The sequence below is a fragment of the Spodoptera frugiperda genome, chromosome 4 (assembly GCF_023101765.2).
Source record: "Spodoptera frugiperda isolate SF20-4 chromosome 4, AGI-APGP_CSIRO_Sfru_2.0, whole genome shotgun sequence".
NCBI lineage: Eukaryota > Metazoa > Arthropoda > Insecta > Lepidoptera > Noctuidae > Spodoptera > Spodoptera frugiperda.
In genome coordinates, this window is record NC_064215.1 from 9,645,203 (window position 1) to 9,666,537 (window position 21,335).

The following is a 21,335-nucleotide window of genomic DNA, read 5'->3' on the forward strand; positions in this document are numbered from 1 at the left end:
ACTGCGTAGTTCGTAGCGCGTAGCAGAGTTTTTACGCTATAATCTCGTAGGCATGCAAACCTTGGACGTAACTGGCGAGTCGGCCGCACGGACTTTTTGCTATTCGTCATATGGGCTTGAGCTTAAAAATCTATTCAATCTTCTAAACTCTTTCCGTGCGGCCAACTCGCCAGTTACGTCCAAGGTTTGCACGCCTACGAGATTATAGCGTAAAAACTCTGCTACGCGCTACGAACTACGCAGTACGAGCTATGGCTGTAGAATTTCCCCGTAACTTGAGTGTGAAATTAGGGCTTATCGATTTAGGTCTGGGCATGTAGGGTTAGAAACTTGGCTCTACACGGGATCTGATTACTTTTTGACAGTGCGAGCTATATGGTCTCGTCTTGGCAACATTTAACATGAAATGTTTTTGTGGGATTTCATTTCTTTTTGTAGGTTGCTTATGATAGAAAGATAAAATGAGCGACAAATACAAGTATTTTTTGTCGCTCATTTTTTCTTTCTTTTTTTGGGGTATATTTCTTGTGCATCTGAGATGCCTTTTTTTATAGCCCATTCTCTATCTTTGCCTTTATTTTTCGTTGGCTTACTATTTACAATATGCGATAGTTCAGGTTTATATAAAATTAAACAATGACCTACGTATCAAATTATTCTCACTAAGTCGTACCTACATAAACAACTATAAACATATTATACCTACTAACCTATACTACTTAATTGCAAATACCTACTTATTCAATCTTTGAATTTCTTAATTAAATTTGTGAGAAAATTGCAAACGTAATGCTAATACTTTTTATCAATGAAAATTAAAACACTAGTACCTAACTAAACCTTCACCTACTAAACTACTAAATTTATAAGAAAATTGCAAACGTAATCCTAATACTTTTTATCAATGAAAATTAAAACACTAGTATCTAAACCTTTACCTACTAAACTACTAACAATTAAATATTAGGCAAATGGTTATTTTCTCCGCGATAGCAAACTTTTAAATCACCGAAATATTCCGAAAATTTTTCATTCAACGAGACAACCGTCAACGACGTCTGCCCTCGCGCGTCTGCCCGCGTTCGGGTGCCGCGCTCGCTGACGGGCCGATTATTTTTAGCTACTGCGCGGGGACGAGGGGGCAGGCGGCGGGCGTTGGCGCATACTATACTTACGATGCTTATGTTCAAAAGTATAGGTTGATTAATAAACACTTACCGAAGTGAAGTGTAGTAATATTATTCATATCTAAGTACTTATGGGTAGGATAATGTTTTGATTTGATGAAAAGTTTGTGTTCTATGTACTTGTGTATAATTTTCAGATCTCAAGCAGGAAATAGGGAATTATGTTTCCCTATTTCAGATTTTTACCCCTCCGCGGCCGCATTCAGACCTCTAGCGTCAAAAGTTGCGGAAGTCTCGAACAAACTTTCACCCCCTACTTTAAGGGGTTGGGGGGTAAAAGTTCCAAGTTTTAGGATTTTTTTGTTGTTTGGGTACTAATACTAGCTTATATACCAAATTTCAGTTTTCTAGGACTTCAGGAAGTACCTTAAGAATTTTGTTGATCATCAGTGAGTGAGTGAGTGAGTGAGTGAGTGAGTGAGTGACGAAATCGGGGTATTTTAGATATCAATAAAATCTAAAGTATAAGAGCTATGCAATTAAAACTTTAGAGGTTTATTAAGTCTACCACTGACATTATATCCTGAAAATTTTGTTTATCTGGTATAACCCAAACTCAAGTTATGAAGGTTCAAAAATACGACGAAGCGCTTCGAGAAAAGGTAGGTAGTGCCCTTGCGCTTGCGCTTCGCTTGGCTCGTCTTGGCGGGGGCACTACCGTGCCCCCAGATTTCGATGGAAGACTGGACAAAACTTCAGACTCAAATATCGATATCATCACAGAAACAGACGGAAATATAGAACAGAATCTCAATATGTAATATTAAACTAGGCAGGAACTTACGCTTACTAAGTACGTGTACACCGTACATCCACCCTTTAAGGAACAAGAAGCACGATGCTATTCTAAGCAAAAGCAAACAAACATAGCATAACACGCAGTGCCAATGATTCTATAACGATTTCCCAGAACGAAGTGTTCATACATTGAGATTATCTCAACAAATACCGGGCAAGGCCAAGAGATAAACTTTCCCATAATAGCCGCTTGGTGCATTAGTCATCATAATGCATCATTGCAGCCTGTTAAAGATGTCTATTTATATACGATAAAAAATACGGAACAAGGAACTTTGTTGGCCATTGTTTGTAAGACAATGCGTTCGGATATCTAAATAACGGAGCTTGAGAAAACTGCAGCCTTTTCATTTTTCTCTTGGCCATCTTTATGGGGGTAAGGAGTAAAGCGGCAGCGTTAATTTTCTACGCTTTTGTTTCTATTCTTTTATTCCAAAAACAAGATTTTAAAACCAACGTATTTTTGCAGAAATTTAGAGACGAATGTAGAATGGAGTTTAGAATTATGTTTTATGTTCCATCTGTGGAGATAAGTCCGGGAGCGATTTAACTTAGGTAATAACAAAATTGTTATATTTTTAGAACATCCACTTTTTATCAGCTGAGTCTTTTACCAAATATAGAACACAATTCCAGATTCCAATAAATGGAATAAATCGATCAATCCTGAAATAGGTACTTACTTTGAAGTATTTTATTTCAATAAATGAATTAGGTACCTAGTTATTTTTGGTAAAGTTATTAACTATTTGATTAATTGTCCATTGTATGCCTTTTTCAAAGCAGACCTACGAAAATATGCTTTGTAGAAATACAGGATTGTATTATTTCGGACAACTAGTGGCATTCATAGGTATGTGTTAGGTGTAAAGGTATTTATTTATTTTACACTTCTAGTAATTTATACCATGGTGGACTTAATGAGTATTACAATATTATACCTACCTACCATTTTTTATCGAATAAGTTAGTAGCGAATCAAGATCAATTTCCATTGCATGACAATCTGTCATACGAACAGAAAACATTAATATGAATGAATAACAATTAAATAAAAGAAAATGGACCGCCATAAATCTTCAATAAAACGTATAATTTTAATTAACTGCATGCGATACCGTTTGCCACTCACAATTTCAGAAGTGAAATAAAGAGAATGAATGAATCGCAATTAAAACACGAATGTCAGCTAGACAGATTTTCTCTTTTAATTGCCTAGAGAAAGGTATTAAAATTTCACTAATTAAGCACCTATATAGGATTGCTAAAGTCTAATTAGGATTAGGATTTTAATTAAATGTGTAGACTGTGTTAATATACTAAAACACAATATACCAACCTAATATTACGCAAAGTTATTCCCAAGTATGTATGTTCATCAATGACTAATTATTATATAGAAATATTTATACATGACTTTCAAGTTCTTAGCTTTTTCTAACCCTTTAATAAGCGTTTTTCCAACAGTGAAATTTGACCTAGCTAATACAATAGGGATGATGACGGGGTATGAAAATTAAAAATCTATTTAGTCTGTCAGTTAGGTAATGAAAAAATATTAGACACTTTTTTTAAATATTTTCATATAAGATAACAATACTTACATAAAACCATCAAAGTTTAAGAGTAAAACGTACCTAGAAGTGACGTCATGCGATATTTCAAATCAATATATCTTCGTATAACTATATAAAGTATTTATTTCCCTAAGAGAATAATAATTACGTGTCTAACGTTTTGTTGTGTGTTATGTTAAAATAAAAATTAGTCATTTACCCTATTGTACATTTATGGTTTTGTGTATCGTAAGGAAAACCACCATGAAAACCGCATATATATCTACATGGTAGGTTAAAAAGCAAGATTTTACAAGAATATTGGTGCCATAAATATTCCTTTGTCTTCAACCCACATTACATTATTAAGAACATTTCTGAACGCGGCCGAACGCATATAATGTTCTGTCAGTGTCAACCCTTTAAATAAAGGGTAATAAATTCATCTTATAAGTGGAACGGAGCGGTCTAATCGACCTCTAAAGAAATGTACGTGCGTCCCAATTTCGTGTAGTTATATGTCTCGATTCGCGTGTGTCAATCGCTATTCGCTACTGCCATTTGTTCAACTAAATTTTATTCGCTATCACGCGCTAGTTATTTACATTTCAATTGATTCTCGATAGTATTAAAAATAAAAAAGTATAAACAATGGCTCGCTGGCGTTATTGTATCGAAACTAGGTTAAAGAGTTAACGGAAAATGGCGAGTTAGATAGTTATAAAGACTATAAAGTAATATTAAGTGCTGGCTAAAAAAATAGCAACAATCTTTACTGTATACCTAGATTACAGAGAGATCTCCCTGATAACTTTCTAGTTGATAAATCCGAGGTGGATACGATGTTTTTGTCACGTATGCCAAATAAATATAGAAACCAATATCGACTAAATAAGCCAGCAATGGGTAGTACAACGGAACTGACTGTCCAGTTCACAGCGGACGTGCATTTAAGTGTCGGCAACATGTGGAAGTTATTCTAATGCACTCCGATACTATAATAGGTCCATAACAAAGAAATATTGTAGCACAAATATACGACGTGGTGTCATGTCAACACCATACATTACGATTTTATTAACTTTCAACGTTGTACCCGTGCCAAACGCGGTTTCAATTAGAGCTTTGGCACAAACTGACGCTTGTTACCCGTTAGGCATTATGAGCGTAATTTTATCTACTTACAAACAATTTAATAATACTAAGCGCTGTGTATTTTATGTTTGTACAAGTCCCCATTCATTTCTGTGTAAGCTCCCACGAGTTATAACAATGCACCTCTTGACGTCAGAAGCAGCAAAAACGCGGTATATTAATGTTATAGTTATAACAAGATTGCAGTGGCGTCGTGTACATTGAAGGGTTAACGCTTGTCTAGAAGCTAAGCAAACAATACCTCGCAGGATGCCCGCCAGACATGGCATTAACATCGATATTCTTTGAGCTAAAACCATCATCGTCAGTCGCTATAAAAATAATATCTCATACGCTTTTATTAACTACCTAACAATGAAAAGTTTTTTTTAGCAAACTTTGAATTTTAAAGATTCACTTTCACATTACTCTAATAAGAAAAATCACTAATGCCATGGATTAATACAGTATCTAGTAGGTAATACAATTTTTAGCCAAGTTTAAAGCATTACAAGTAAATGATCAAGTGATTTCCTAATGACAGATTGTGCATTTAAATAAGCCGTAGGCGTTATGGTAATTTCTACCGGTACACTGCAAGCAACGGGTTAAATTCGTCAACATTTTAGTCAGCTTTAACATTACGTACTTATGAGATGTTTAATTAAGCATGCCTACCGATGTTTGTGTTGGTAAGCTCATTCTTCGTAATTACAATCGCTATAACACTGAACCAAATAACTTCATGCTCAAATGTGGATTTTACACGTATTTTTTGCCAGAAACACAAAGGGCATGAATTATTAAATCTTCTGAAATATTATTAAGTTGTTCTAGTAAGATAATGTTACAAGTTTCGAGCGAAAACCGTCTGGAGTGTAACGTAAGAAAAATTAATTAACATAAACAATTTACTGTGACGTCATTGAAGACAAAAGTTTCTTAAGTAGCATATTTCTTTCTTTTAAACCTAGGTATAATAGTATAGGTGGGCAGTAATTAAAACCCACCTTCAGAGCAATCAACGGCCTCACTCAGACTGGACCGGCAAAGTGTATCAACTAGCGTCTATTTAGCTCAGTTGAAGAGGTCAACGCGAATAATAGTAATGCGTCATCAATGGTGATATTCAATCTGTTCATAGATAGTTGGAAATAAATTGTTAAGTGTATTTGTTTTGTAGAGACACAGGAAGAAAGATGTCGTATTTGATATAGGTACAATGAAGAACGACTAAGAAAGAAGCACCTACCTACTTTCCTAAGCTAAAGAATGCTTCTGGTTTTTCCCGACTTCATAAGCATTCTTTTTAAGAGGAGAAATTCACCCAATGACTTTACCCACCTTGGGTTAGGAAAGAGGGAGTGTCAGACTCTTTCTGACTTTAAACCACCCCCTTCATACCGCTCTTTTCTAACCGGAACCCCGGTAACCAGCTAGGCAGTCCACAGCTTCGGATCTGGTCTTCAGTATAGAACACTAATAAAATTATCATAACATTCTCAAAAATACACATGAATCTAAAGTGTATGTTTACCTGCGTTAGAAACATCAGTGGAGTAACTAGACTTTACTGACCGACTAGTAGTTATCATTCATTTAGAGCTACTTTCAAATCTAATTGGGACATGTCCCCAATCAAAAATGATTGATTGTCTAACCGTTATAGCACGATGAGCTTTTATGACTAATTTTTCGTTTAGACATTCCTAACTTTTATCTACATCAACAATAAGTTAGTTACTGTTTTACATTCCAACCTTCTACAAGTACAAATGTACAATTGAATAGGAATAATTCATCATTACGAGAATAAACGAGCCCACAGCCACAATCCGTTTAACTTTTAAAATCCCTAGGTACGTGCATTCCCGCCACAGCTCCCATTTGCATACGTCCAAATTTTCTGAAACCATTTCCCGCTCAGCATTCATTTGTGACAGATATCGGAGGGGTGGAGTTCCTCTGTTCGTTTCTCATTTATCCTGGCTTTAAGGCTAAGAATAACCTCCTATCTTCGGTTGAGATCCTGATTGGGACCTGTCTGTTCAAATTGCCGCCAAATGTCGTTCTAAATAGAAACGACATCATGACGTGTCTTGAATCTAACTTCAAGTTAAGGAGGTTACCCCTATTGGTGTTTAAACATTTAACATTGGTACAGGTAATTTTGGGAGACAAGCGACTTTATGCTTTATGCACAAGGAAGTTTGCTGTGTTTGTGTTCGTTTATAGCTTGGAGTGAATGTCAAGAAGTGAGGTACTTTTGTTATCGTTGCTCACGTACATGTCTTTGTATCGTTAACGTTATCTAGGAGACGTCAGAGCGTCGTGTAACAACAGTGAGTTAGGTTATCGACATTAAGTGCATTAAAAGATAAAACTGCCTCATCGATATAGTGCGATACAGCCATGACTGTTAGGGTGTTATCAGTGGCGGATTAAAGGTCCAGAGCGCTCTAGGCAATCACTTTATCGGCGCCCCTGTACCAGCCATAAATGGCCATCCTAATACTAAAAATTTTAACTAGTTGTTTTTGCAATTACGATGACGTTGTATCATCAAACCCTAGACTTTAGTAGACCAGGACCCTTGTACTTACGCTAATGCTTGTAGATATAGATTGTGTAAAAGCTTAAATAATTTATTATTATTAATAAATGAAACAAAATAAGTTTTGTATATTTGTTTAATAAATAATTGTATCAATTTGCTAATTGAATGTAATATTATAGATGCATCCTTAACATTTGACGGGTGCCCTGCAAATTTTGCTATGGCTAAGATTTTAGGTTGTAATTTGGAGTCACCAGAAAATATCACACCCTTTTTCAAAGTTAATGGACAAGAGATTGTTATAATTCCAGACCCCGCGCACATGTTGAAATTAGTTAGAAATACACTTGGTCAAAAAAAGAATTATTAGATGCAGAGGGTCGAACCATTTCGTGGCAGTATATTGAAAAATTAAATGAATTGCAAGAAAGAGAAGGTGTTCATTTAGCTAACCGTCTCAAAAATCAGCATGTTAACTTTACAAAGCAGGTTATGAAAGTAAAATTAGCCGCGCAAACTTTCAGCAATTCTGTTGCCATTGCCAAACCATGAAATTGCCAGAGTTTTCAGGATCAGATGCCACAGTCGAATTTTAGTTCGATTTGTAAAGTTATCAAATCTACGTGCTACAATATTACTTAACCACCCGAAAGCTCCGCCAATGTTAACCGCCAGTCAACTGGATGGTATTAGAGATCTTATAAATACTTTAAAACCCATGGAAGCTGTGACAAAAGAAATATGTGTAGAAAAATTTGTAACATCAAGCATAATTATACCAATAGTATCCTGTCTTATAAAAACATATAGTGCTATAAAGACGGAAACGGATGTTGGCTCTGCAACCAAAAATTATTTATATTATAATTATTGGAAGAATTAAGTAAGAGATTCAGTACAGTGGAACAAGTACATGTTTTAGCTACCACGACACTACTGGATCCGAGGTTCAAGAAAATTCATTTCTCTGACAAATTAGCATGCTCCAGAGTTATTAATAAAATTAATAATATGATTGTAACTTCAAAACAACAATTAGAGAACAATACAAATCATGAAAATCCAGAAAAAAATTTGGAAATCCAGATGAAGGAAGCAGAAGAATCTAACATTTGGGAATTTCACAACAAGTTGGTAAAAAATCAGCTGCAATCTGAAAGTCAAGGAGACGGTTAACAAGATGAATTAAAACATTATTTAACACAGCCTGTCGTCGACTTCGAAACGTCAGACCCTATAGTATAAGTATAAGTATCAGCAAAGAAATTCCTTGTACGGCTCAATAACACCGATTGCCAACAAATACTTTTGCATAGTTGGAACATCTGTTCCATATGAAAGGCTTTTTTCTGTTGCAGGCAATGGTCTCCGTATATTCTAAAAAGGTAGAAATAATTCTGTTTTTTTTTTCTGTGTTTCATGTTTAACCCGTTTTATTGTATTTTAAAGATTAACTAAAGATTTAAAAAAATCGTTAAGATTGATCAGTATTCTTCAATCTTTTTTTTTGGTATTCTTTTCTTTATTCTAGGCATTACGGTTCAGTAGCTATATAGGTTTTTTGTTACGATGAACTTGCGAGTCGCGCGCGGTTCGGATGCCGTGCGCGGCTGGACGTTAGAGAGATAAACGGTCGCGCGGGCCGGACGTTTGAGTGGTTATATGATGCACCACTAGGTTTCTTTTTTAATTCACTCATTCTTTGAGAAATACTCTAAAATACCACAGCGAGAAAGTAAACAATAGGAGCGTCGAAGCGCGCGTAACTGACTGACGACGACGCGACGTGACGACAAAACTTAGTTGCCGCCACCGCGCTAGCCGCGCCTCTACCCCGGCGGCAGGGATCTCCGGAATCTATTGCATGCAAAGTAACATCCGACGCTCGAGAACGACGCAACGACGCAACAAACGCGCAATATTGCATAATACGAGTATATCGATGCTTGTGTTGTGCAATATAATCTATTACAGATCAGCATTTAATTCTTAATCGTTGATATGTTATTGTCTTTATTTATTTAAAAATTCTGAGATCCCGCGCCCCTTGTAACTACGCGCCCCTAGGCACGTGCCTAGTTTGCCTTATGGATAATCCGCCTCTGGGTGTTATTCTACCAGAAATGTACCAATGAATATGACTGGTGGAAGTCAAACGCATCCACAGCAACGTAGCGTAGCACATCTCTGGTGAAAAAGCACCCTTAATCTTGAATCTGCCTTCAACCCTCGCGTTGGACAAAACGTCTACGTACAATATTACTAAGTTTAGTAATAATGTAGGTAGTTACATCTATTAAATAAAGCAGTAATAGTAACTAGTTAGTTAGATGAAAGGTAGGGAATCAAGAATCATTGCATGTAAGATATTTACACCTAGCTTACTAACAACAACAGAGAAAATGGAAAGAACGATATGAAAAATAAATGATGTGTTGCAATTGCTTTGTTTTCAACTGGCTGTATTTTTCTTGGAACAATTGTAAAGTTTAATCATACGAAAAATGCACCTGTTTTTGTTCTCTTGTGTAGTTACTCACTCAGTATTCACTCATTCAAGTTGAGTGTTATGTAGACACATACTAAAATACATGTACCTAGTTAGGTAGTTATGAAATTTCATTTGACTATTTTTTTGCAATTAAAATGTAAATACAAATAGTAATGATTGCGAGTAGACTGCGCGACGTCGCCGCGTCTACGCACGCTGCTCATGATGATGAGTCCCTCTGTGACTCGAAACTGATAGAGCTTTGCTCCATTAATAATAAGTGAGTAAACCGTAATTTTTAGTTAATTTTGTAATGATTGCATTACTCTTTACATAAATTGGAAAGGTTTGGTTAAAACCACAGCAGTCTAAAACATTTCTATCCACTTTGATATTTTACACTTATTAGGTAAATAAGTTTATTTAGAACTCAATGTTCCCAACATTTTTGATAGTAGATGTCCATTAACCGGAACAGACTCACATCTGGGGCCCGAGTATTATAGAGCTATTCTACGTAATTTGTCTTTCCGACATCAATCAACCGGCGACTTGACTTTATGAACGATATTATAATACATTAGGTACTTAGTGGCTCTATTTTCATAGGGAAAACAACATGATAGCATTAGTTAGTTATAGTAACTACCTACCTAGAGTTTTTGCTAACTAGGTACTTATTTAACAAATAGCTAATGAGAACGAAAATTTTATTATTCTTCTATAAATCTACATAGTACTTAAACAAATCTGACCTCAATATTGACACACCATTAATTGGTCTTGAAAGCTTTCCGACATGGTTACTTATTAAAAAAACCGCATCCGATTGATTTTAAATTTTATAACTAATACGTCCCACACATCCATATTAAATAAGTATAACGTATTAATAATCCAATTAAACAGTAATAAAAAGAAACACCGTGATAACGAGACGAGAACTAACCAGATTACAGACTAAATAAGTAAAGCAACAGCCTAATAAAAAGTTGTGCCATAAAAACAAAGATGAAGGAACCAAAGTCGGAAACATAGCGCACCAATTAATGGAATCACTTATCTACTTAGAAACAGGTTTTCAAATCAATGTTAAGTAATTGCATTGAAACATAAAAGATAAGTTGGCAATGTAGGTACCTATTTAATCATGCAGGGCGCGTAGAAAACACCTACTTAAGGGTGTGTACACAAGTACACATTTCCTTTAGCGAGAAAAGGAAAATGCGAAGTGGTATGTCTGTATTAGTTTCGGTTGGCGGTAACAGGTAGGAAATAAAACCTGGCTTAGTACGGTTCCTAAGGAATTTATTCAGGCATTAAAACACGTAGGTAGCTTAATTTTAAACATTTATTAGGGGTTTTCTAATGTCACCACGCATCGCTTGCTTCACTGAGCATTTAAAAAGGGGAATCGTAGTTTAAACAGATGCAGTGGCAATAACTGGTAGCGTTTATTTGTATTGGTTAAAAGTGAAACAAAGCTATGATCCCTCCGTTAATAATAGTTAATGACCCTTTACAGGGATACAGAAAATTTTAGAAGCTAGAAAAAATGGGAGTATATTCTATATTTTTTCACCAGTGATACATTACTTACTAGTTATTTCAGAGAATCTTGAAAACAGAACGAAATAATTTGATTAGTTATTTCCTTTAATTTTTATAATTGTACTCCTAGAACTTATAGAAATTATAATCGTAACTGCCGGCTGGCTATAACTATGTAGTCAAGTCCTAACATAAGCAAGCCAGAATATCCGGACCGCCAACATTATGATAAATGATTAGGCATATACCTACTTACCTATCTACGTAAAATTATTGGGATCAACGAATCGTAGCTCAAGACTCAAGGTCACACGTTATGGGGTTATGGGAAATTATACTTGGCATACATATATTGCATATTAGTCAGGGTTGGCATATGTGCGGTTTCCGGATAAGAATTGCTTTTTGGTATTTGTCACACAATCGTAGGTGGGGGTGACTAATAACCGTATTGTGTGCGTGTGGTCTCACATTTTTTCTTACTTAAAGACTTGAAATGCCCGTGAAGAGATAACTTGAGATAAATAAGGTCACTGGATCTCCTGTTTCCGCATTCAGTATGATAATTAAGGGAACAGGTAGTAACTAATAGGTACTTTGATTATTTACATTTTTAACCGACTTCAAAAAGGGAGATTCTCAGTTTGACCAGTAAATGTATGTTTCTGCGCGATTATCTCTCGTTTGGCATAACCGATTTTGATGCGGTTTTCAGTAGTTAGTTATAGTATATTTTTTATTGTGTATTGTCAGTTAGTTATTTTTTAACAACATCACAGTCAATTTCGCTCCTTTCAAAAGACCTAGAGACTCAACCTATTCCTTAAAATCTATATTTTCAGAAATACCAAGTATCTACCTAGTTATGTATTATTATTTAAATGTTGCCTTTAGTTAACTAGCTTAACACAGACTTGGTAGTAGCTACATATATTATTATGATTAATAGCGAGTTTAACATTAAGTAAAAGCAGTTAAGCCAGCGTAATGAGGTTTTATTGTATTTGTTGCAGACTAATTTCAAGCTACGTTCATGTGTGAACGGTTGGTCGTGTGGTTTGTGAAAGCAATATTCGATAGACGGTATGTGTGATTGAATCAGACCACATTATGGTTCAGTACTCAGATCTGTAATGAAGTCTATCATTCAATGTCACAAGGAAAGTCAAGGTTAGTGCTTAGCGTCCCCAAGCCCCGAACGTTTTCGACGCGAGCCCAGTCAACGCCTCTACGGTGACGATATAAAGTGTAATGTTATAGGGGGCGAGCTACAATGATAATGATGTGATAGGGGGCGAACCCGTCCCCTAACACCGGGCACAATTCCGATCCCACCTATAATTGAACACCCCAGCATCGTTCGGGATTTTTCGATGAAACAATAGCGTATTTGGGAGAATGGAAGGACCGTTCTCCAAATATGTTCGCTAATATTGGCAAGATTTGCAAGGTCATCGGTAAATAAATTTGAAGCCACCGAATTACAACATTCTTTAAAAACACAACGAAATTTTCTTTCCTTTCCAATAGCTCACCTAAAAACTAGACAACTATTTCTCTACAAGCAGTAACAGAAATCTGTAACACCTAACTACACCCACATTTCAAGAGTTATGCCATTTGATACTTCGTCCTATGCAAAATGGAGGCGAACTTATTGCGAAACACCGACCACAGATCCAGATTCCGTCTTGCAACAATTTCTAAATCGAAGAAAGTTCTAGATCAACGAGCCAGTAGTAAAAATATCAGAGCGGAAGAGAAAATATCGTATCGACCGATGTCCCAGTCCTGATTTACACGCAAAAGGATGATACTCTTGACAAACCTCGAGAGAATAGAAGAAGTCAGATCACAATTTATTTTAACCTCTGGAATGAGAAGAAACACTGCATAAATTGGAAAGCGAGTTTGTTTGTAGTTCTAACGTATAAATCACTGAACCGATTGACTGATTTTGGGACGTTAATAGTAATATGGAACTCTAAATGAGTTAAAATTATATACGTAAATAAACTTATTTGTAGAAATGTGGACGTTTATTGTAACTTGGGCGAATAGTAAATCTCGTGAGAAAAAGCTAACCTTTAATTAAATGCTTTAATTGATTAGAACACTTAAAGAATCTTTGACTCCCAATACGGGAATACAAGATCCGAATCGGTCGTCTGTCTCAGTGGCATTTCCCTATTTGTTTTCCTTAGCGCCACGCTCTAACAAGATTAGACCTATTAGTTTGCAAATTAGGCGCCACATTCTCTTGATTTCAAGTAATTTGGAGTTTTGGACATCAAACTCAATAGGGAAGCTTTTAAACGTTTTATTAGAAGAACATGTAACAACCGCGAGATAATAATTAGGGACCGTTTGAACAATTTTCTAGGGACATTTTAGCACTAGTTAATCCGATTAATTAAAAAATGATTCATTCATGATACTAGTTAGTTAATTTATGCAGAAAGCTTATCGGGCTATATTTATGACACGTCGTGATACGTTTAGTTAACACATTTATCTAATCAATCTTTTTTTTTATAATTTATAGGTCGACACCGGGTGGTAAGCGATGAAGCGGATGAAACACGCCAGTACCCTTAGTAACTACGAGTTTGTTTTACGTTTAACGAAATCGAAACGAGACCGCGTTCGGCGCTCTGATTGGTTGGTTCATTCACACCGGCCAATCAGAGCGCCGAACGCGCTCTCGTTTCGTTTACGTTTAACGTAAAGCAAACTCGTACTAAGGGTACTGGTTGTAAGCAAAGCAACTTATTCACTCCTGATTAGAAGAACAATCTTTTGACAACATATAACCAGGGAATCCTTCCGCCATAAATAAATAAGTAATTTCCTAATTTCTTTTAACCAAACTTTTTGTCATATAAAATACAGGTTATTGAATTGAAATATTATACATAAAAATTATGTTTTCATCATAAAATCCACGTGACAGGAAAATCTTATAAGTATCAATTCTATTCCATTATGTCTATAAAATTCGGTAAGAGATAGGTAGCTCATAAAAATTGTATGACAAACGTAATATTCAAAGTATTCAAACATATACAGAGATCAACTTTACTTTGACACGTGTATTTATTATTCTTTACACAAGGCCAGTAGTTATGCGATATTACTCTGTTCTGTACATACTACGCTATGTGCAAACATTATGTAGTGGGATGAGGCCAACGACACTGACTGATTTGATTAAGGCAGAAGATTAGATAAAATCTTGTCGTGATCGCGTAGGCCCGAACCATGGGATTTCGGAGACGAATTTTGTGTTATCGTAAACGATAACTTTAGTGGTAGGTTATATTGAAGAGTTTGATAAGTGTAGGTATATTTTAAAGATTAATTGCATTGCAGTTTTATTAATTGGTGCATAGTTGGTTACCTACACAAGACTTATTGACGATTTAGTTAGGTACTTAGCATGTAATATTAACTGGTATAAAACTAGGTAAATAAATAAACTTCGTTCATAAATAAATACATGGCTGACTGAGGTAATCTTTTGGTTTTCGTTTTATGTCAAAACTTGGTGCATCCTTCACTAGGTATGTACCTACATATACACTGTTTTAAATTGTTAACAATAGCCAAATATATTGAAGAATTCAAAATATTTTCATTTACTTAAAACACTAGTAAACAAACCAAACTATACTAGTTATAGTCACTAGCAATGAGTCATTTAGTAAGTCATCATTTATCATCATTATTGTTTACTTTCAGTTACAAAACACAGTCCTATCTTCATATATCTGAAAACTAACTGTCATACACCTTTTTATCAATACATTAACAATATTTTACTTTCATTGTCTACTTAGTCTTTGGCATAATGAATTCTAAAGATTCTGTCATCATGTATGACAAAATAAATCTAGACTAGATGACATTTTTAATTAAGAAAACAAAGGACAAATGATTGTATAGTTCTCAATCAATTGGTAAGATTTGAATCAGTTTTTGCAAAACATAAACATTGAAATCATGCTAGCATATGAATTAATTATTTAGGATATAAAAGTTTTAGGTAAAAAGGGGTAACTAGTTATTAGGAATTTGTTTACACTGTGTATGTATAAGTTTTTATGCAGAAGATATTCATAGACATAAATAAACATGGTAAATATCCTATCTTAAGTTCTAATGTTACTGTGTATGTAGTTTTGAATCAATCGAAGAGATTTAGACTAATACTGGCATGTTCCTTGCACCCGCTGTCTATTTTCTCTGCGCCACCAATGGGTCAGACAGGCAGAAAATGCCCAAGCATTATTACCCATTACCCAGCCCCCTTGTATTTACATGCATACAGCTTTTAAATAAAATAAATTTCAGTCATTCTGCTAGACACCTAGTCTCACCAAACATAAAATATTTACCTAATCACACCAGTAATTCAACAAAAAGGGATGAACAGAAGTATCTGAGAGTGAGTTAAAACTGCTATCAGTTATTTTGTTAGGGGGAATATTTAGCCCAGACATTTGACAAGACATTTAGGTAGTTACTACTGTTAAATTTTAGTGTTCCTATTCCTATACTGGTAGTTATTTCAAGCATAACAATTTAATATTGGTGTGATTAAAATGACCTTACTCGATTATGTATCTTCCACAAATAGTTATAACCAACAAGTTATGTAGGTATCAACCCATACAAACAAAGTTATGTATGATTCAACTGCGAATTGGATGTAGTATGAATTTGATAGTATGGCAGCACCTACTTAGATACTTTTATGGGAACAAATCAATAACAAAGGGCAAGAAAACTTCGCTGACCTTATATATACGAAATTCCAATAATAAAAATACAGAATTTTACAATAATAACATGCTGTAATGTATAGTTACAGGGAAAAGGCTATGAAATCAAATCACAACTTAATGATACAATTGTTATAGTTAAGATAACATATTTTTATTACAATAACAGGAATACCTACAATAAAATTACTTCATATGTTCGCTTAACTCCTACACATTTGCAGGAAAAGGGATAGGAATAACTAATTTTACGCACACTATAATATCAACAATGTGTGAATTATTATTACGAAGTAGGTAATCAATTATCAACACTATCAGAGTAGATTTATGAATCATAATTGTTTACAAACAGTCATTCATTATGTTATATATTTTACTATATGTTTACTATGAAAGTATACAGGTAGTTAATTCATTAATCACTTTTACATAGTGCTACTATTGTTTAGTTCAGTTGTGAATAGAAGAAAATTCATTTAAACTTATGCAATGCAATAATAAATGGAAGAGATAGGTACCTATCTAAGTATTTGTAGAACACATTTAAGGACCATGTTTTTAGGTTTATCATAACTATTCTAGAGTTCAACATAATCATTCATATTAAAACTATATTTAGCAGTTTGCAACGCATTAACCATTAAGTACACAAGTAACAAAATGTTTATCAATTTCTTCAGTTAAAATATCAACGAGCAACATCCACAGACGTGTGAAAAAAAATTGCTTTAATTACTGGCATAAAAAATGTTTGAAATAGTGTTCTAATTTTAAACATAATTATGTAGTCATCAGTTCCTTGTGAATTAGAATGTGGGACATAAATCAGTGGACAGATGTCTCATGATTCATGGGATAAAGTTATCAAAACATGTGTGTCCAAATTATAAACACAATGTGCTCACCATGCTGTAATAAGACTGACATAGCAAGCTGTTCATAAATAAAAAACTGAATGTTTATTATTTTTCTATACCCTGTTCCTATTCATTTGAGGTTGGTATCAGGGCATAAAAACTTCTTATTACAACTGTATGTAGTGTTATGATTTGAAATGTGTTTAAAATTTTTAACATTCCAAATTCAAAAATAGGGAATTAGGAATTATTTTATTTGATTACATACTGAACTTAAATTTTGACAGTGATCAAAACATAGTTAATCAGATTTAATAAATGTAAAAACAAAACATTAATTTTTCCTTCAATATCTTGAATTTTAAACTAATTAGATTGTACAAGTTTAGCCAATGCAATTGCTCTGCAAATTATTCAATTAAACCCTTCTACTTACACGAAAATCGAATGATATTCTCAATAACTGACTTACTGGAAATTCCACAAAACATGTAGAAGCTTTATAAATTAATGTAGTGTTTGTATGCAGTGTTTATTGCAACTAACTTGAAAGGAGCTTCGTAATAATTCGCCAAAAGTTATCATCTGGCGATAACCTATGAGAAACGAATCAATCGAGCCTAGAGACATCACTTGCAAACATCTACGGCATAAACAATTCGTTTGCTTCCATAAAAAATCATAACATTCCACGCAGATCCACATTTATGAAAGCTCGTAAATCTCAATAAATTCTCAAATATCGAAAGAAACATAAAATAAATACATACCCTTATAAGTACAACCAAGATATCAAGTTATCCAAATGTTCAACCACGAAAACCATTATCACAAAAAAACACACAATACACAGTTTTCACTAACACATAATAATTAATAAATTGTTTAATCCACACCCGCGCAAATGTTAAAAATCAGTTTCTTATTGACATAAACACAAACTGAGCGTCCGCCATATGCAGGTACGTTCCGCACATACGAGAGCTTAATTTTTCGACCGGCTTGTTCAAAACGTTAGTGAAGTGTCAACGCATTTGGTGAGAATTTGTGGAAAAAAGTCTATGTCAGTTTTGATTATACGGTAAAATTGAGTTATCAGATAGAAAGTTATCGTTACTTTGTTTAAAATTATCACTATATCGTAAGTAATGAATGATTTTGTAGATTATTTTTACTTTTGCAATGAGTCAGAGAATGAAAATAAATTTTGTTCGTCCTTATCTTCTGAACGCGCGTCGGTCTGCATTTCACTTCACTCTCGTGCGGCGACCGCTACAACTTCACCGCGCTCCAATCCCGACGAGCTTTGATTTCGATTTACGGAAGAGTATAGATGGTTGTTAGAAAAGGATGGATGATATTGTAGTCAACGTCCTCTGTGAACTGTGAAGATACTGCGTGAAACGAGCTATTATTTAGTAGACTGTGGCATTTTCTCGTAGCACTTCGTAGTAAACCGTAGAAGTTTAATGAAAACTCGTATGATTACCAACTTCGTATTTTACATAAGTTATAATGAACACTACATGTACTTAAACACACAAAGTAATTAATTACGAAGCAGATATTAATTACTTACGTCGAGTATTTATGTTTCTGTACTCGTAGGCTTATATTTTATTTTATAAGGTACCTACTTAATGAGTCGTAGTTAGGCGTAGGTAGATAATTATATGAATTAGGTTTTACAGTTCAGAAAATATTTTTATAAGCGTTATAATAAATAAGTAGGTACCTAAAAATGTGAATTAACTTTAATTTATTTCCTTACACTAACTTCTGCCTTCGAATCTACTAGTTCCAAGCTGTGCTGCGACGCGTAGCAACGTGACCATCACCGCGTCGTGCCTCGCAGAATGCTGCTCATGAATATGAGCCTCTAGCATGGCTTGAAACTTGTCGAGTTCCTCGTCAAATAGTTACGTGAGTAAGCCGAAAAACATAGTAATTAATTTAACGTGAGTTGAGCCAGTGGATGCAGGTAGCGGCTTGTCGTTCCACGTGGAGGACCAATGGGGAGGCCTTTGTTCTGCAGTGGACGTCTCTCGGCTGATGATGATGATGATGATGATGATATCTCACGAAAGTTATTATATAAACTCTTTCAGCATCCATCTCTCCGTCACAAACACTGTTGCAAATATGATGACAGCAGAATTGATGTTGTCAACATCACTTTAATCTACCTTCAATCGACTCAAAGACTTGTTAAATATGAAGACATCTCTATTGTAAAACTTCCTTTCAATTCGCACTATAAAGATGAAAACATTCCCAACGTTTCAGCTGCTTAATTCAGCGGTTGCAGCCAATAACTGACACATGGCACTCGTTCTGCTAGGAATATCCGTCTAACTGTGGCATAAAGCGATTTATTCGCTTCCATTATTATTACTGTATGGTGGTTATGGTGTGTCGAGATACTCGTAATTTGTCGAGGTCGTTGTATGGGTTTTGTTCTGTTTTATTACATGTTTCAGTTTTAAAAACAAGAGGTACTTAAATATACTTCAATTTTGATTAAGTAATAGATACTTATATCTTTTATCACACATATGTTCTAATTTTTTATGCAAACAGGGTAAAATAGAGAATTTTATACACTTACAAAAGTACTAGTATGATCTTAATAATTTGTATTTTAGTGACCACATCATTATAATTATAATCATCATATAGGTTCACTATAGGTTTTGCTAGTATAATTATGAGCCCTAGGGCCTTGTCTACAGAAGACTGAAGAGGGTTTACCATGATCTCGACCCTTGACAAATCATAAATCGTAATCGATCCAGATATATTTAAGACTGCTGCTGCCAATAGAAACTGTGACCACAAGCCTACCTTTATTTTTTACCTAGATTCTAAAGGTCATTGCACTGTATACACCGAATAAACTATCAACCTCTAAAAATACCTTCCTATTTATTGCACAATACATCTGCACTCTGTCGATGACAATGGAGAAACTGGTTCTGGTTGGCTAGACATAGCTAAATATCTAGCCATGCATGTATCTACTGCATTTCAAACGCTGAAAGGATCGATGAAAGGAATCAGGACACAAACTAGTGTGGGAGAGCCGAATGGGCCGGCTCGACCAAATGGCAGCCTCATAGAAAATTGACGTGAAACAACACTGGCGTTGTGTTTCGTTGTGTGAGTGAGGTTAGCTGAGGCTCAATTATCCTTCCCAATCTTTCTAATCTCCGATTCCCCAACAGCCCTTAAATTCCTAACCTGCAAAAGGCACCGCACTTCATTCCGTAACGCCTCTGGTGTCTCAGGTGTCCCTGGGCAGCGGCAATTGCTTACCATCAAGTGATTTGTCTGCTCGTTTGCCGGATTATACCATAAAAAAGAGTTTAAAATTTAACACATGTCTTCTTCTAACGTATAAATCGTAAAACTAGCTCAAAGGTTAAACTTCCAACCACAACATAGTATCCACTTTTAGCACACTAATTTATGTCTAAAGTGGTTTCTAGAAGTTTAGCACTAATTGGAATTCTGCATCTACGCCATCCCAGCGGCCCTATAGCGCATTCTCTCTTAGGACAGGTACACCTACTTTGTATACTAGATAGTACTTACAAAAGAATACTAAGTAGCTAAGTCATTCAACATTCATAATGGTTTTAATTTGCAAACACAGATGTGGATGGAGTCGGTGTCTGCTTTCGTTCCTCTTGTTTGTCTCGCCAGATCAGAGGTAGATGCATTAAATTGAACCTAAGTAGGTAAATATGGTGGATATGTTGTTTTTTTCAAGGCTAGATGGAATTTCAGACTCTTACTGACTAAATACAATCCCGTTCCTACGCCATTAGCAGATAGGACTCATAACTGGTGAAAAGTAGGTTTTCTATAAAAAAACATCACAATTAAATCAGTTCTCACATTTACCTCGTATTCTGCACACACACAAACAAACAAATCCTTCGTTACATTGTATTATGTTAAAGATTTTATACTTGAACACAACTTAAGATAACAAAACTTGGCCAAGTAACTTGTTAACTAAGTGCCTACTCATTAAATATTTATATTAACATAACAAGTGAACAAATTTTGTATTTTTCAGGAAGTTTATGAACATTCCTCGTTTAGACAGTATAATATTTTCCTGCGAATAAAAGTTTTTGGCAACTTCCTAAGTATATTTGCCTAGGTGAATTGGGCATAATATACAACTTACTTAATTAGTTACAAGTAGGTAAGTAAGTACTTAACACGTGTCGGGATCTTCGTACGAGAGCAACAAAGCCTAACTTAATTAAAAAATATCAAAGTACTTTAAGTAATTATTTCATTCATACTTATTACCTACCTATATAGCTTAGATGAATTAGTTCTATTTGAATTTCCATTAAAATAATAAATTATGTTCTAGAATGACTTCTATTGGTTTACGCTC

At 34.9% G+C, this 21,335-nt stretch overlaps 1 protein-coding gene across 6 annotated transcripts in view; it reads right to left on the reverse strand.

Moving 5' to 3' along the window:
- The window catches only part of LOC118272772 (tyrosine-protein phosphatase Lar), a 407,994-nt gene extending 390,080 nt beyond the window's left edge, over positions 1–17,914 (reverse strand). For 4 of the 6 annotated variants that reach the window (XM_050707977.1, XM_050707974.1, XM_050707976.1 and 1 more), the window contains exon 1: positions 17,689–17,914. The gene's annotated coding sequence lies outside the window, so the exon portion shown is untranslated. Of the gene's footprint in view, positions 1–17,354; positions 17,450–17,688 lie in introns of those variants that run through there. The other 2 variants (XM_050707975.1, XM_050707978.1) reach the window with 2 other exon arrangements.
- Between the last annotated feature and the right edge of the window lie 3,421 nt (positions 17,915–21,335).